The 15,973-nt window shown below is 35.3% G+C and overlaps 2 pseudogenes; both read left to right on the top strand.

The window, feature by feature from the left end:
- Positions 1-1,996, top strand: LOC124820324 (delta(8)-fatty-acid desaturase 2 pseudogene; annotated as a pseudogene).
- A 4,539-nt stretch (positions 1,997-6,535) lies between these two features.
- Positions 6,536-7,857, top strand: LOC148206154 (uncharacterized; annotated as a pseudogene).
- Positions 7,858-15,973: the final 8,116 nt, after the last annotated feature.

Below are 15,973 nucleotides of genomic sequence, written 5' to 3'. Positions count from 1 at the left end.
GTAATATTATTCTTCACATGTTTTTTCTAACCATTTACTATTTCTCAGGCTAAACTTTCTCCCTCCTCTTCTATTATTATTATATAAACTTGAGTGCATTACCTGTTTCTCATAAAAATAAATAAATAAAGGCAGAGAGGGAGATAAAGAATCGGGATCCCTGAGTTAACATGGGGTTGTCTCTCTGAACAACCCCATCATCATAACGTTTAGGGAGAGGGATTGTTTGAATTCGGAATTTGCTTGCATTGTGAGATCATCACATTTTGTTTGTGGTGTTGTTGTTGTTGTGGCAACAAAACAATGGAGGTTGAGAACAAAAAGTACATCACATCGGAGGAGTTGAAGGGCCATAACAAGCCAGGGGATTTGTGGATTTCCATTCAGGGAAAGGTCTACAATGTCTCAGATTGGGCGAAGGAGCACCCTGGTGGAGAGGTTCCCCTGTTGAACCTTGCAGGCCAAGATGTGACCGATGCATTCATAGCCTACCATCCTGGCACTGCATGGAAACATCTTGATCCCTTCTTCACCGGGTACCACCTCAGGGATTTCAAGGTCTCCGAGGTTTCCAAGGATTACAGGAAGCTTGTGTCCGAGTTTGTCAAAATGGGTCTTTTTGAAAAGAAAGAACATGTCACTCTGTTCACCCTAGCCTCTGTTAGTATCATGTTTGCCATTGTTGTTTATGGCACCGTGATGTGTACCAGTGTTTGGGCTCATTTAGCTTCTGCCCTATTGTTGGGCTTGCTTTGGATGCAAAGCACCTATGTGGGTCACGATTCTGGCCACTACGAGGTCATGACTACTCCCGGTTACAACAAATTAGCACAGATCCTTTGTGGTAATTGCATGACTGGGATAAGCATTGCATGGTGGAAGTGGACTCACAACGCTCACCACATTTCCTGCAACAGCCTTGACCACGATCCCGATCTGCAACACATGCCAGTGTTTGCCGTGTCCACTCGTTTCTTCAATTCAATCAAGTCCTGTTTCTATGGGAGGAAGTTGGAGTTTGATTCATTGTCCCGATTTCTTATCAGTTACCAGCACCTGACATTTTACCCAATCCTGTGCGTTGCCAGGGTCAATTTGTATTTGCAGACTTTATTGTTGTTGTTTTCTAGGCGCAAAGTCCCAGACAGAGCATTCAACCTTATGGGGATCCTTGTGTTTTGGATTTGGTTCCCTCTCCTGATTTCTTGCCTTCCCAATTGGGGAGAAAGGGTGATGTTTGTGATGACCAGTTTTGCCGCTTGCTCCGTCCAACATCTTCAATTTTGTTTGAACCATTTTGCTGCTGATGTGTATGAAGGGCCACCAAATGGAAATGACTGGTTTCAAAAGCAAGCAAGTGGGACATTGGACATTTCTTGTTCAAGTTGGATGGACTGGTTCTTTGGGGGATTGCAGTTCCAACTGGAGCACCATTTGTTCCCAAGGCTCCCAAGGGCCCAATTGAGGAAAGTTTCTCCATTGGTCATAGACCTATGCAAGAAGCACAATTTGCCTTACAGAAGTTTGACATTTGTTGAGGCCAATATTCGGACTCTTAAGACACTCAGAACCGCTGCCCTTCAGGCAAGGACTCACCCTACCCCTCAGAATTTGCTCTGGGAAGCATTCAACACACATGGTTGATTTCAGCATCTGGATCAGTGAAGAGTGATGGTCATCAACACCCTTCTAAATATCAACATGTTCCCACTTTTATTAGTTCCCACTGGGTACTCATAATTTAATGTCTCCTTTCTTGGGTATGGAATAAAACGGTGGCCTCACTTTATTTTGCGAAATTCAGATGATAATGATCTGGTGGCTTCGGCAAGAATCCTTTTGGAATGTCCCTCGGAGGAGGAGCGCATCTAAGATGGTTTTTTTCAGAGGTGCAAATGCTAAAATATCCATGTTTTTTTTTCATTTTTCTGTATTTTGTTTTCTTTTTATGATATTTAATTTTTTGTAAACCAGATCGACGCAGATTTATATTTTATTTCCGGTGTGAAACTTCATGTTATGTCAGTCCGAAGTTTGGACACCTGCAGTTACTTTCACGCTAACAAAATTTCTTACACAATTATTCATAATTCATCAAATCGATCTTCATTTCCTTTTTGGTCTTTCTCACTTCCCTAGTATGCATTTGATTACCGAATATGTCATTTTAAATAAATTACGCTCCGGCTTATTATGTTTCAAACATGCTTAGCTAGTAGCTGCATAAAACCTATGACTAAATAATAATAAGGAAAATGATATTTGAATAACCTGACAACATTTAGACACTGGACGCGTGTTTAAATGTGACTGGTGCACGTGAATTTTTTTTTAAATGAAAGAATGACGTGGCAATGAGAGAATTGGGGGCAGATTCAAAATGTAGGGTTATTTCGAAAATTTGAGATTGAAATGTTTTCAGAGAGAGAAGCTGGAGAACATTTCATGGAGCACCTTCGAACCTTCGAACCAGCCACCACAACTCTCGCCGGATACCCGCCGCCCCTAGACGTTTCCGTTTTCCCTCCATCCAGTGCCGCCGCAGTGTCGCCGGTGTCTGTTCAGGCAGTTCGGATTGCGGGTCGCCGTAGCTCCGGCGTTGGCAAACGAACCGAAGACGGCATCGTCTTCCCTCCGGCCCAACCAACCAAGGGCGCGTTTTGAGTATCGATTCCTCCCACCCGCTTCCTTCCCTGTGCCGGAGCCTTGCGGTGGCCGCCGGAGCATCGTCGGAGTGTCGTCGGACCCTTTCAAGGTATGGTTTAATGTGGGTTGAAGTTGTGTAGAAGATTTAGTGGTTGATGGCGTTTTTGGGTGGAAAGTATGAAGTTTTTTTCTAATTTTTTTGACCATTTACTGGTTTAGTTCTTTTGACACAATTATTATGCCATTTATATACAATTCCATGTCCAAGGAACCATTTTTTGTAAAACTCATGGTGCAGAAACTGCAGTGGTAGCAAAGACAAAATAAGTGAGGACTTCAGGCAAATGTTTTGCACAACCAGGTCAACTATGTTGCAGGTACAACACTTGAACACTCCAAGCCAACCAAACTTTTAAGTTTTTAATGCTTATTTCTGCAAATAAAAAATTTTATTGTTTCATTGATATGTTAAATAACATTATTTGTATTTTGGACTTTGTTTGATGTAAGTATGATTGTGGAGTTATTGTTTTGAGATTTATGGAGTTGTGGGATGTCGCTGAGGAATACGAAAGCAACACAATGTGATGGCAACCCCTTTAGGGACTTACCATCCAAAGAAGTATCAACTTCACTCTAAGACCAAGAAAGGGAAGTTGAATAAAGGACTTAATCTTTTCTTTCTAAAAATCTTAGAATGTTCTCTTTGCTAAATATTTTTACATTGCTTTTGTAGAATATTAATAAAAGGGAGGAACCATGTCTAAGCAACTCCAAAAGGCTGCCACGTAAGAAAACCAAAGAAGCACAAATGAATGGTTGGTGTCCACGGCTTTTGCACTACGTCAACACCCAAAGACAGCAATTCCATCTTCTCCAAATGCTTTGCTGAGTTGGCAACTACAGCTTGCTCCCCAAGCTTCCTCCATCTGTTTTACAGCATGTGCACATTTAAAATAACTTGCACAATACGTTTTAGAAGCTCTCCTTCTTCTATAAATAGAGAGCTTCATCACTTGTAAATGCAACTTGATTTGTAGTAAAGAAATGCTGCCAATTTTCAGCTTTCACTCTCAAGTTCAACCTTGTGCTTTGTTATCTTGCACCTCCTCTAGCTTCTTTCCCCTTTGGAAAGCTTGCTGAGCTAGAATTCTACCAAACACAACCACTCAAACACCTTCAGCATATTATCAAACACCTACCGTGCATCCAGAAATTCCACTGCATTCTCTCAATCCGCTGCCACTTCTCTGAGTTTTGGAGCTTCTTCTGCATATCCTGGAGTAGCTTCCATCATTTGGCATCAAGAGCCAGCTCGTCCACGCAAGTCTCCAAGAGATAAGTCACGTTTTCATTCATTTTTTTCACTTCCGTCATGTGCTGTTCCAGTTTTGCCACTGTTTGAATTTTTTTTTTCCTCACTTTTGTGGTTTGATTTCGTGTTTGTTGTGGATGTTTGTGTTCATTCACGGTTCCTTAGTGTTTCTTCCATCATTTTAATCGGTGCATTTCTTTATTTTCATTTCAAATCAGCTTAATCATCATTTTCCAGTTTTGTTCGGTCATGTGCTTGTGATTGTCGTGTTTCACTGTTCCATTGGTTTTAATCTACTCCAACTTTTATTTTTCTGTTTTTAAGTGTGTCCAGTGCAGTGATAGCTCTTCCTTGATCATATAAAGCAACAAGACATTGTCTAGCTTTGATCATATGAGCTAAAGCATTGACAAAACAGTTCATTAGTGTTTGTTGTTTTCACTGTCAAATGTTTGATTCTGTTCAGCCTATAATTTTTTTCGTTTTAAATGAGTTCAATGCACTGATAGCTATACATGGATCATATAAAGCAATGAGACATTGTCTAGCTTTGATCACATGAGCTAAATCATTGACAACAAGTTGATTCTGTTTTACAAATTCTGCATAACTTTCCAACTCTGGTGCACTAGTTTGAATCTGTTACAGTGCAAATTTCTTGCTTCTTAAGCCTTGTGCAAGTCTCTTTTGTGTTGTTAAGCATTGCTAAAGGTGTAGCAACTCATATTAATCACTGTATTGCAAAAAGTATGGTTGAGTCGTTCAAAATGCTGCAACAAAGTGTTGTTACTGTTTCATCCAAGTTATGCACCGTGCTTCATTTCCTTGCTGTGTTTTAGGTCACCTCATCTCTGCTAGCTCATATTCTAAAGCCAGATCTAGTCAATTAGGACTTTCATAATCTTTGTTGGTGCTTTCCAGCTTTGATTCCACTTAGTTTTCAAATCTGATGCAGTTTTGGTCCAATTTTCTTGAATTTTGGCAACTGCTACTGTCATACGAATCTACTGGTTATTTCTATGCATTCTGAACAATTGAGCAAGTGTATTTTGTCATTTGAAACTTGTGTGCACTGGTCAAATGGTCATTAAGATGAATATATGCAGAATTCACCTTTAAACCATCCAATTTTACTGCATTTTTGGCTACAGTAGAGGTGATTTGATGATTCTGGCTGTTTCTGTGTATTGTGAACATTTGTACAAGTAAATTTTGTCATTTAAAACTTGTAGTTACTGTTCATGTGGTCATTTTTCAGTCCATATTCAAAATCACCTTCTAGATCATTCATTTTGCCTACATTTGGAAGTGCACTAGTGAAATTCTGTTGTAGTGTATTCCTTGGCTGTTAAGTGTTTGCACACATCCAATTTGATGATATAAACTTGTTTGACAAATCATTTGAACCTCACATACACTGCTGCTCATTTTAGCCACTGCTGTTAATTTTTCAGCCCTTTGTAAGGTGCAGAGTTCAATTTTATTGTTGTTTGCCATTGTTCTTCTTTGATTTTTCTTCTTTGGATTGGCAAAAGCTGGGTTTAAGTTTCCAAATACATTTATATGCTTATCCAAGTGTATAGCAATCATAAAAAGCACTTTAAACCCCGCAATCCAGATTTGAAAGGTCAAAAACCAGAAAACACAAAATCTGTTGTTCTTTGTGGCATTTTGTCAAACAGTTTGACATTTTCATCAAACACTTTCACTGCACTTGAATTTGCTCTTTGTTTTGAGTTTTTCTTGCTTTTCTAATCTGTTCTAGACCCTATCTTAAGTTCCTTTTGTGTGCTAGCCTTTATTCCAGCCCCAAAGTGTTTAGAAATCACCTTTTCTGGACTTCCATATTCTGTGTCATATTACTTCTGCATTCAACTTGGATGCACCATTCTTTTGATCACTCACGGGTTTTTGTGATTCTTGTTTGCTGGAACATCATATTTTGGTGGAGTTTTAACATCCAGTTAAGCCTTATCAAAGGGGTAGCATCTTAAGGAGTGGAGGTCTTGCTAACTTTGCTACAAGGGAACTTCAAGAGGACTTTCCATTGGCTGTCCAACACTTCTTTGCAGCAGAAAAACATCACTTTAGAGTTATATTTCAGCTCATTTCTTTTGCTGTAGCAGCCACACTTGGCTTTGTATAAATTCTTTTACACTTCTTTGTATAAGTGGCATTCTATCACGGAACCTTTGTGGTAATTTCTTCTTGGTTTTTGAAACTTAAAGTGACTTGGAAAAATGCTTTTCAAGCAATTCCAAGTGCACCATACAACATTGTAATAGTTAGTTTCCACTTCTTAGTGTGAAAGTGTGTCAAGTGGCTCCAAGTGTCATTTGCACTTTCACTTAGGGCCGTGTCTCACTCTTTCATTTCTTTATCATCTTTCTTTCTTTTTGCTTGTTGATATTTGTGTTCTAAGTCTCCGTGATAGCTAGGTGCGCTACCATATAGACAAACCTTCGTTTGGTTTATTAGGAGCATCACATTGTTGCATTCAAAAAAAAGATTTTGAAAGACTTCTATCTAGATATTTTGGTAAGAAACGTCAGGAGACACTCTGGCTAAGGAAGGACAAGGTTTCTAAGCTTGTCCGTTGTGACTCACCTCTCCTTCCTAGGAGCTATTCGGTTTCTTCACCTTTAGAATCTCTATAGAAGTCATTCACCAAATACAAACAAATCCTCTTTTCCAAAAGTTTTGATTCATACTTGTGCAAGGCTTTCAAATTTTGTGAAAACACTTTCTCTACTTCACAAGCATGAGTCACTCTAGTGTTCAAGGTAACACCAATCATGATTAGGACAACATAGAGTTGAGAGAAGAGCTCAATAGAACCAAGCCTGAGTTACATGAACTAAGGCAAATGGTCGCCAATCTTACTCTCATTCAAAGAGGGCATTCACAAGGGGATCACTCTCATAGGCAAAACCATGATCATGATGATCATTCCCAACATAGTGGTCACCATAGTTATAACCCTTATGATCACTATCAACGCCCTCCTAGGCGTCATCATAACCATAGAGACCATCATGTGGAACCTAAACTTGACCTTCCACCCTTCTATGGAAGAGACAATGTAGAAGAATACTTTGAGTGGGAGATGAAGGTCGAACAGATTTTTGAGTGCTACCACATAGATGATAAGAGGCGAGTGACCTTAGCTACTTTGACCTTTCAAGGAGCAACCCTCTATTGGTGGACATCCATCATAAGAGATCAAAAGATGCATGGCGACTACACCATCCAATACTGGAATGAATTGAAAGCAGCCTTACACAGAAGGCATGTCCCAGCCTATTATGCTAGAGAAGTCATGGACAAGCTCCATCGACTTCAACAAAGAAACATGAGTGTTGAGGAATACCGACAAAAGTTAGAATTACTCATGTTAAGAGCTGGGATAAAAGAGGAAGAGAAATTCACCATAGCTAGGTTCCAAAGTGGTCTTAACTATGAGATCAGAGATAAGGTAGAACTTTTACCTTATTTAGATCTCAATGATTTTGTGCAGCTATGTGTGAGAGTGGAAGAACAAATTAGAAGAAAAGCTTCCACTAAAAGGAACTACCCTACCACCTCTGACTATAGGATAGATCCTAAGAGGGAGGGTAGTCCAAAGAGGTATGAAAAGCCTCAAGAAAAAGAAACAGAAAAAGAGAAAGTGAGAGGTAAAGAAAAAGAGAGAGAGCGAGAAAGAAATACCTTTCACAAAGAATCTTCAAAAGAAACAAGGGGTAGAGAGACCAAATGCTTTAAGTGTGGAGAGAGAGGACATTATTCTTCTGAGTGTCCTCACAAAAGGTCTACTTATCTCTTAGACCAGTGAAAGTGAATATTCTTATAGTGACTCAGATACTTCTATATCTGAGGAAGAAGCCTTACCTTGTGAAGGTGAGTTATTATTGGTAAGACGACTTCTTGGAAGTCAAACCCATGAACTAGAACAATCACAAAGGGAAAACCTATTCAGAACAAGATGCAAAATCTTTGAAAACACTTGTTCATTGATTGTGGATAATGGTTCCTCTTGCAATTGTTGTAGTTCTAGGGTGGTACACAAATTGGCCTTACCTATTATTTCTCATCCCAAGCCTTATAAGCTTCAGTGGATAACAGAGGATGAAGAAATAGTAGTGAACACACAGGTAACCATACCAATATCCATTGGCAACTATGAAGAAAATGTTTTATGTGATGTTGTTCCAATGGATGCTGGGCATGTATTACTTGGTAGGCCATGGCAATTTGATCATAATTCCACTCATGATGGCTATACCAACAAAATAACTTTCTTCCATAAAGGTAATAAAATCACATTGATTCCTCTTACACCTGAACAAGTGAAAGAGGATGAGATAATAATCAAAGAAAAAATTGAAAAAGAAAGAAAACAAGAAAATAGGTTGGCCAAGCAACCTTCTCAAGAAAAGAAGAAGGAGACAAAGGTATGCATGTTGTTAACTTCTTCATTAAAAGGTAAAAACCTTGAATCTTCTTCTCAAAAACATCACTTTGTTTCTTCATTTTATCATGGGGAACGTTCAAAACAAAGTGAATTCAAAAAAATATTAAAGGCCAATACTTCTTCTAAAACCATTTTTGTCAAAAGGCCTTCATTGTATCTTCTTATCTTTGCATATACTTCATTCATCATACTAATTTTTGCTATTTTTTGTAGATATATTTTTGATCCCGGTGGCCAATATCACCCAAAGTTATGCTTCTTTCTTTCTTCCCGATTTGAGGACAAATCGTTTTAAAGAGGGAGGGAATGATGGCAACCCCTTTAGGGACTTACCATCCAAAGAAGTATCAACTTCACTCTAAGACCAAGAAAGGGAAGTTGAATAAAGGACTTAATCTTTTCTTTCTAAAAATCTTAGAATGTTCTCTTTGCTAAATACTTTTACATTGCTTTTGTAGAATATTAATAAAAGGGAGGAACCATGTCTAAGCAACTCCAAAAGGCTGCCACGTAAGAAAACCAAAGAAGCACAAATGAATGGTTGGTGTCCACGGCTTTTGCACTACGTCAACACCCAAAGACAACAACTCCATCTTCTCCAAATGCTTTGCTGAGTTGGCAACTACAGCTTGCTCCCCAAGCTTCCTCCATCTGTTTTACAGCATGTGCACATTTAAAATAACTTGCACAATACGTTTTAGAAGCTCTCCTTCTTCTATAAATAGAGAGCTTCATCACTTGTAAATGCAACTTGATTTGTAGTAAAGAAATGCTGCCAATTTTCAGCTTTCACTCTCAAGTTCAACCTTGTGCTTTGTTATCTTGCACCTCCTCTAGCTTCTTTCCCCTTTGGAAAGCTTGCTGAGCTAGAATTCTACCAAACACAACCACTCAAACACCTTCAGCATATTATCAAACACCTACCGTGCATCCAGAAATTCCACTGCATTCTCTCAATCCGCTGCCACTTCTCTGAGTTTTGGAGCTTCTTCTGCATATCCTGGAGTAGCTTCCACCACAATGCCCACCTACAGAAATGTAAGGTATAAAAATTTTGTTTTTTGGGAGCTTTGATAGAAGATGTTGCATTTTATTGATATATTGTGCATTTATCTCTTTACAGGAGGAACTTCAACAGGTTAGAGAGAAATATGTTTGTGATTGGATCTTGGATGTGGACAATGTGCGGAGGGATGAAGTGTTGCAAGATTTAGGCCTTATGTAGATGTTGAATAGGGATTTTTGCAATGTGATTGATGTTTTGTTTACAACCTTTTGAATATGTATTGATGACGTCTGAATGTACATATTTTTTGCTAGAAATGTTCAAAGAAATGTATTGGTTACATTTATTGATAATCAAATTTGAAGATGAGAATGATCATTGTGTACGATGTATGTACTGCAGTCCCCACGAAATTTGGATGTCATTATTTAGGAAATCTTGTATGTATAGGGTTCTATGTAGAATAAAAGATGAAAGATGCAAAATATTTGGCTTAAGTCCCATTGAATGCGTCAACATGAATTGTATGTCCACTAAGTATGAACAAAAGAGTTGTGCACTTTAAAATGAATGTCATTTTCATAGTTAACCTGGATGCGCAAAACCTTTGTCTGAAATCCCCACTTATTTTGCCTTTGCTACCAAAGCAATTTTTGCACCATGAGTTTTACAAATATTGTTTCCTTGGACATGAAATTTTATATAAATGTCATAACAATTATCTGGACATCACTTTTATGTTCAAATATAGTTAAGAAAAAAATTGAAACTTCAAAATGAATGCCATTTTAATAGTTGATCTGTTTGTGCAAAACTTTTGTCTGAAGTCCCCACTTATTTTGACTTTGCTACCAAAGTTGTTTCTGCATCATAAGTTTTACAAATATTGTTTCCTTGGATATGAAATTGTATATAAATGTCATAAAAATTGTCTCGACATCACTTGTATGTTCAAATATTGTTAATGAAGAAATTAAAACTTCAAAATGAATGTCATTTTCATAGTTGACCTGACTATGCAAAACCTTTGCCTGAAGTCTCTACTTATTTTTCCTTTGCTACCATTATTGTTTTTGCACCATGAGTTTTACAAATATTGTTTTCTTGGACATGAAATTGTATATAAATGTTAGAATAAAGGTCTCAACATCACTTTTATGTTCAAATATTGTTAAGAAAGAAATTGAAACTTGAAAATGAATATCATTTTCATAGTTAACCTTGCTGTGTAAAACCTTTGCCTGAAATCCCCAGTTATTTTGCCTTTGCTGCTAAAGTTGTTTCTGCACATGAGTTTTACAAATATTGTTTCCTTGGACATGGAATTGTATATAAATGTCATAATAATGGTCTCAACAACACTTTCATGTTCAAATATTGTTAAGGAAGAAATTGAAACTTCAAAATGAATGTCATTTTCATAGTTGACCTGGTTGTGCAAAATCTTTGTTTGAAGTCCCCACTTATTTTGCCTTTGCTACCAAAGTTATTTTTGCACCATGAGTTTTACAAATATTGTTTCCTTGGACATGGAATTGTATACAAATGTCATAATAAAGGTCTCAACATCACTTTTATGTTCAAATATTGTTAAGGAAGAAATTGAAACTTCAAAATGAATGTCATTTTCATAGTTGACCTGGTTGTGCAAAATCTTTGTTTGAAGTCCCCACTTATTTTGCCTTTGCTACCAAAGTTGTTTTTGCACCATGAGTTTTACAAATATTGTTTCCTTGAACATGAAATTGTATACAAATGTCATAATAAAGGTCTCAACATCACTTTTATGTTCAAATATTGTTAAGGAAGAAATTGAAACTTCAAAATGAATGTCATTTTCATAGTTGACCTGGTTGTGCAAAATCTTTGTTTGAAGTCCCCACTTATTTTGTCTTTGCTACCAAAGTTGTTTTTGTACTATGAGTTTTACAAATATTGTTTCCTTGGACATGAAATTGTATACAAATGTCAGAATAAAGGTTTCAACATCACTTTTATGTTCAAATATTGTTAAGGAAGAAATTGAAACTTGAAAATGAATATCAGTTTCATAGTTGACCTCGTTGTGCAAAACCTTTGCCTGATGTCCCCAGTTATATTGCCTTTGTTACCAAAACTGTTTCTGCACATGAGTTTTACAAATATTATTTTCTTGGACTTGAAATTGTATATAAATGTCATAATAATGGTCTTAACAACACTTTTATGTTTAAATATTGCTAAGGAAGAAATTGAAACTTCAAAATGAATATCATGGTCATAGTTGATCTCGCTGTGCAAAACCTTTGCCTGAAGTGTCCACTTATTTTGCCTTTGTTACCAAAGTTGTTTCTGCACCATGAGTTTTACAAATATTGTTTCCTTTGCACAATTCTTTTGTTCATACTTAATGCACAGTTCATCATTTATTCTACTTCTACATAGAACCCTATACATACAAGATTTCCTAAATAATGACATCTAAATTTCGTGGGGACTGTAGTACATACATCGTACACAATGATCATTCTCATCTTCAAATTTGATTATCAATAAATGTAACCAATACATTTCTTTGAACATTTCTAGCAAAAAATATGTACATTCAGACGTCATCAATACATATTCAAAAGGTTGTAAACAAAACATCAATCACATTGCAAAAATCCCTATTCAACATCTACATAAGGCCTAAATCTTGCAACACTTCATCCCTCCGCACATTGTCCACATCCAAGATCCAATCACAAACATATTTCTCCCTAACCTATTGCAATTCCTCCTGCAAAGAGATAAATGCACAATATATCAATAAAATGCAACATCTTCTATCAAAGCTCCCAAAAATGAAAATTTTTATACCTTACATTTCTGTAGGTGGGCATTGTGTTGCTTTCGTATTCCTCAGCGACATCCCACAACTCCATAAATCTCAAAACAATAACTCCACAATCATACTTACATCAAACAAAGTCCAAAATACAAATAATGTTATTTAACATATCAATGAAACAATAAAATTTTTTATTTGCAGAAATAAGCACTAAAAACTTACAAGTTTGGTTGACTTGGAGTGTGCAAGTGTTGTACCTGCAACGTAGTTGGCCTGGTTGTGCAAAACATTTGCCTGAAGTCATCACTTATTTTGTCTTTGCTACCACTGCAGTTTCTGCACCATGAGTTTTACAAAAAATGGTTCCTTGGACATGAAATTGTATATAAATGGCATAATAATTGTGTCAAAAGAACTAAACCAGTAAATGGTCAAAAAATTAGAAAAAAACTTCATACTTTCCACCCAAAAACGCCATCAACCACTAAATCTTCTACACAACTTCAACCCACACTAAACCATACCTTGAAAGGGTCCGGCGATGCTCCGGCGGCCACCGCAAGGCTCCGGCACAAGGAAGGAAGCGGGTGGGAGGAATCGATACTCAAAACACGCCCTTGGTCGGCTGGGCCAGAGGGAAGACGATGCCGTCTTCGGTTCGTCTACCAACGCCGGAGCTGCGGCGACCCGCAATCCGAACTGCCTGGCTGGGTGGAAGACGACGGACACCGACGACACTGCGACGACACTGGATGGAGGGAAAACGGCAACGTCTAGGGGTGACGGGTATCCGGCGAGAGTTGTGGTGGCTGGTTCGAAGGTTCGAAGGTGCTCCATGAAATGTTCTCCAGCTTCTCTCTCTGAAAACATTTCAATCTCAAATTTTCGAAATAACCCTACATTTTGAATCTGCCCCCGTTCTCTCATTATCACGTCATTCTTTCATTTAAAAAAAAAATTCCACGTGCACCAGTCACATTTAGATACGCGTCCAGTGTCTAAATATTGTCAAAACAGGTTGTTCAAATATCATTTTCCTAATAATAATAATAATAATATTATTTTATGTTAAAAAAAAATGAAAAGTTAAACTGTCTTTTGAAAGAAATGATAGTGGTTGGTTAATGTATATTAACCACCCTTCTTACCTTTTTTATGATAACTCCAGTTCTATCAAGATTTAATTGTCAATTTTTTCTTGTGAATTTATATAATTTTAACTGAGATTTTATTTATTTATAGTTAATTGAGCATTTATATTTTTTTACTTTTTCTTTAATTTTGTCATTATTTGAGTAATGCTATTTTGTCTTGTTATTAAGTTTATTTATCTTCACGCCTTAAAGAAATTGGAGATTTTTGATGTAAAATAATATACAATTGAAATTATAATTGGGATTATGAATGACTTATTAAATCATAAAATTCATAATATGGATTTTATAAAAGTATGTTATATATATATATATATATATATATATATATATATATATATTTGAATTTTATTTTAATAAAAAAGTGAAAGATGTAGCAGAAAATACTTTTAATTTATAAAAAGTGAGAGTAAACTTTAATTGTATTAATTTTTTTAATTGGGGTAAGCTATCACTCACAACACACATAATAAGGTAAACTTTCATTTGTATTAATTTTTAATTAAGTTTAGATTTTATATGAACAGTGGTGCAGTCAGGCAATTTAGAAAGAATAGCAATCCACATTATTTTACAGTTTCTTTCATCAATTCTAACAATTTCATTGTATAACGATCAAGTGTGAGATTTGAATAAAAAAAATATTATGATTTTACAAGTTAAATTTATTTTAATTACAATAACTATTAATGTAAAATAATAGATTATTTCATTGTTTCCGTTAAAAGTGTACTGGATAACAATGAACCACGATATCATTACATTAATCATAAAATTCAAATATCTTTGACATATGAAAATAAGTAAAATAGATTATGAAATATAATCTATTTTACTTCAAAAGTATACCAAAAAAAAATGAAATTTCATCGTTTATACTTCCAAAATGTTCATCACGAGTTATATATATATATATATATATATATATATATATATATATATATATATATATATATATATATATATATATATATATTGATTCGGTTTAGGTTTGAATTTTCTCCTAGAAAAGTATGGGTTGAGAGTGGGTAGCTCAATCCCCACCCTGCCTCACTTTTCCATTTTTTTAAGTTGATTCATTCTTCAATAAAAAAATAATGATTTAATGTTATTCTATTTTAATCTATTATTCTCAATTTTCCAACTTTAAAAGAGTAAACAAATAAAAATTATATCAAAAGTCCACATAACATATTCCTTACATTAATTTCATGAAAGTTTAAATAACATTTGCGTTATATTTTTTACATTAACACACTGTTATATGATCAGATTTTACAAATAATAAAATTAATTAATATGGTATTTATTTTATATAATATATTCCTCATATTCGAATTAAAACATGATTAATATTTTTCTATGTAAATTATAGTGAATCTGAATATTAAAATTTGAAATTCTTTCTCTTGTAAACCTGCTCATGTCTTTTTTAAGGATGAAAAATGGTGAGTTAGATCGCCCAATTCTTTAACCGTACCATGCTTACACTTTATGAAAAGTCAAAATTTGAGGGTTTAGAAGAATATTCAACCATTCTGAACTAGATCTAGAAGAATATTTATTTATTCCAGCCATTTACACCATTAAAATATTTATTTAGTGATTCCATGATCTTTATGTAAGGTGGCATTTGGTGATCAACACCAAAAATAATGTTAAAATAAAAGCATTTGATAAATGAAAATAAAAACAATTTACAACAAATACTTTATAACCATATGGCGAACCAAGTAGACTATTTACTTTATTCTTAATTCAATTTGAATAAACTTTTGTTTATTACTATCAATTTTATAAAATATTTGTATTTGCTATCACTATTGCTCATTATTACTTTTTATCTTGCAAATGCCTTTTATTATATGTAAAAAAGTTGACGCTCTCGCTCAATTTTTTTATTTATTAATATATGTTAGAGGAATGAAAACTTAATTATTTTAATTTAATCGTTCATTTCATGATTCGAATAAACTAACGCTAACTATTGTTTAAAATTAATTTCATTTGGAGTTTCGAATTAGTTTACGTTATTTGAATACATGTTTTTGTTATTTTTTTAGAGTCTCTGAGCATATACATTTAATTTTCATTATCCTAGAAGGATTTGTAATGAATTGAGTTTAAAGTTTAATTGTCAAAAATGTAAATTTATATGTCATAAGGACTTTTGATATATTGGAACAATATCTGAGAATTCACGTTATTAATTAAGAAAGTGACTCAATCAATATTCAACCTAGAAATCGAAAAAAAAAAAAAGCTTTAAAATAAGGCAAGCTATCTTTACCTTAAAAATTGAGTTTTTCGCTGCATACATACTTAGTTGTTAAATTTGGTCATAGTAGATGGGCCAACCCAACTCATATTTTATTTGGTCTGGATTGGAAAAAAATATTCAAATTTCACAATGGGTCGGGCCAACCGTTAAGTAGCTGGGTCTGGTTAAATATTTAGATTGACCAATTTTAGCAGTCTTGGATATGATTAATGAAAATGGAAAGCAATATTAAAATTTAAGCATGTTGATGAGTTAGGTGCTAAACATGTCGGACAGACAATCTTTGTC

Source organism: Vigna umbellata, chromosome 1 (assembly GCF_029865625.1).
Source record: "Vigna umbellata cultivar VRB3 chromosome 1, Vumbellata_1.0, whole genome shotgun sequence".
NCBI classification, from domain to species: Eukaryota; Viridiplantae; Streptophyta; class Magnoliopsida; order Fabales; family Fabaceae; genus Vigna; species Vigna umbellata.
The sequence above is the reverse complement of the archived record's forward strand: the minus strand, read 5'-3'. Positions and strand labels throughout refer to the sequence as shown.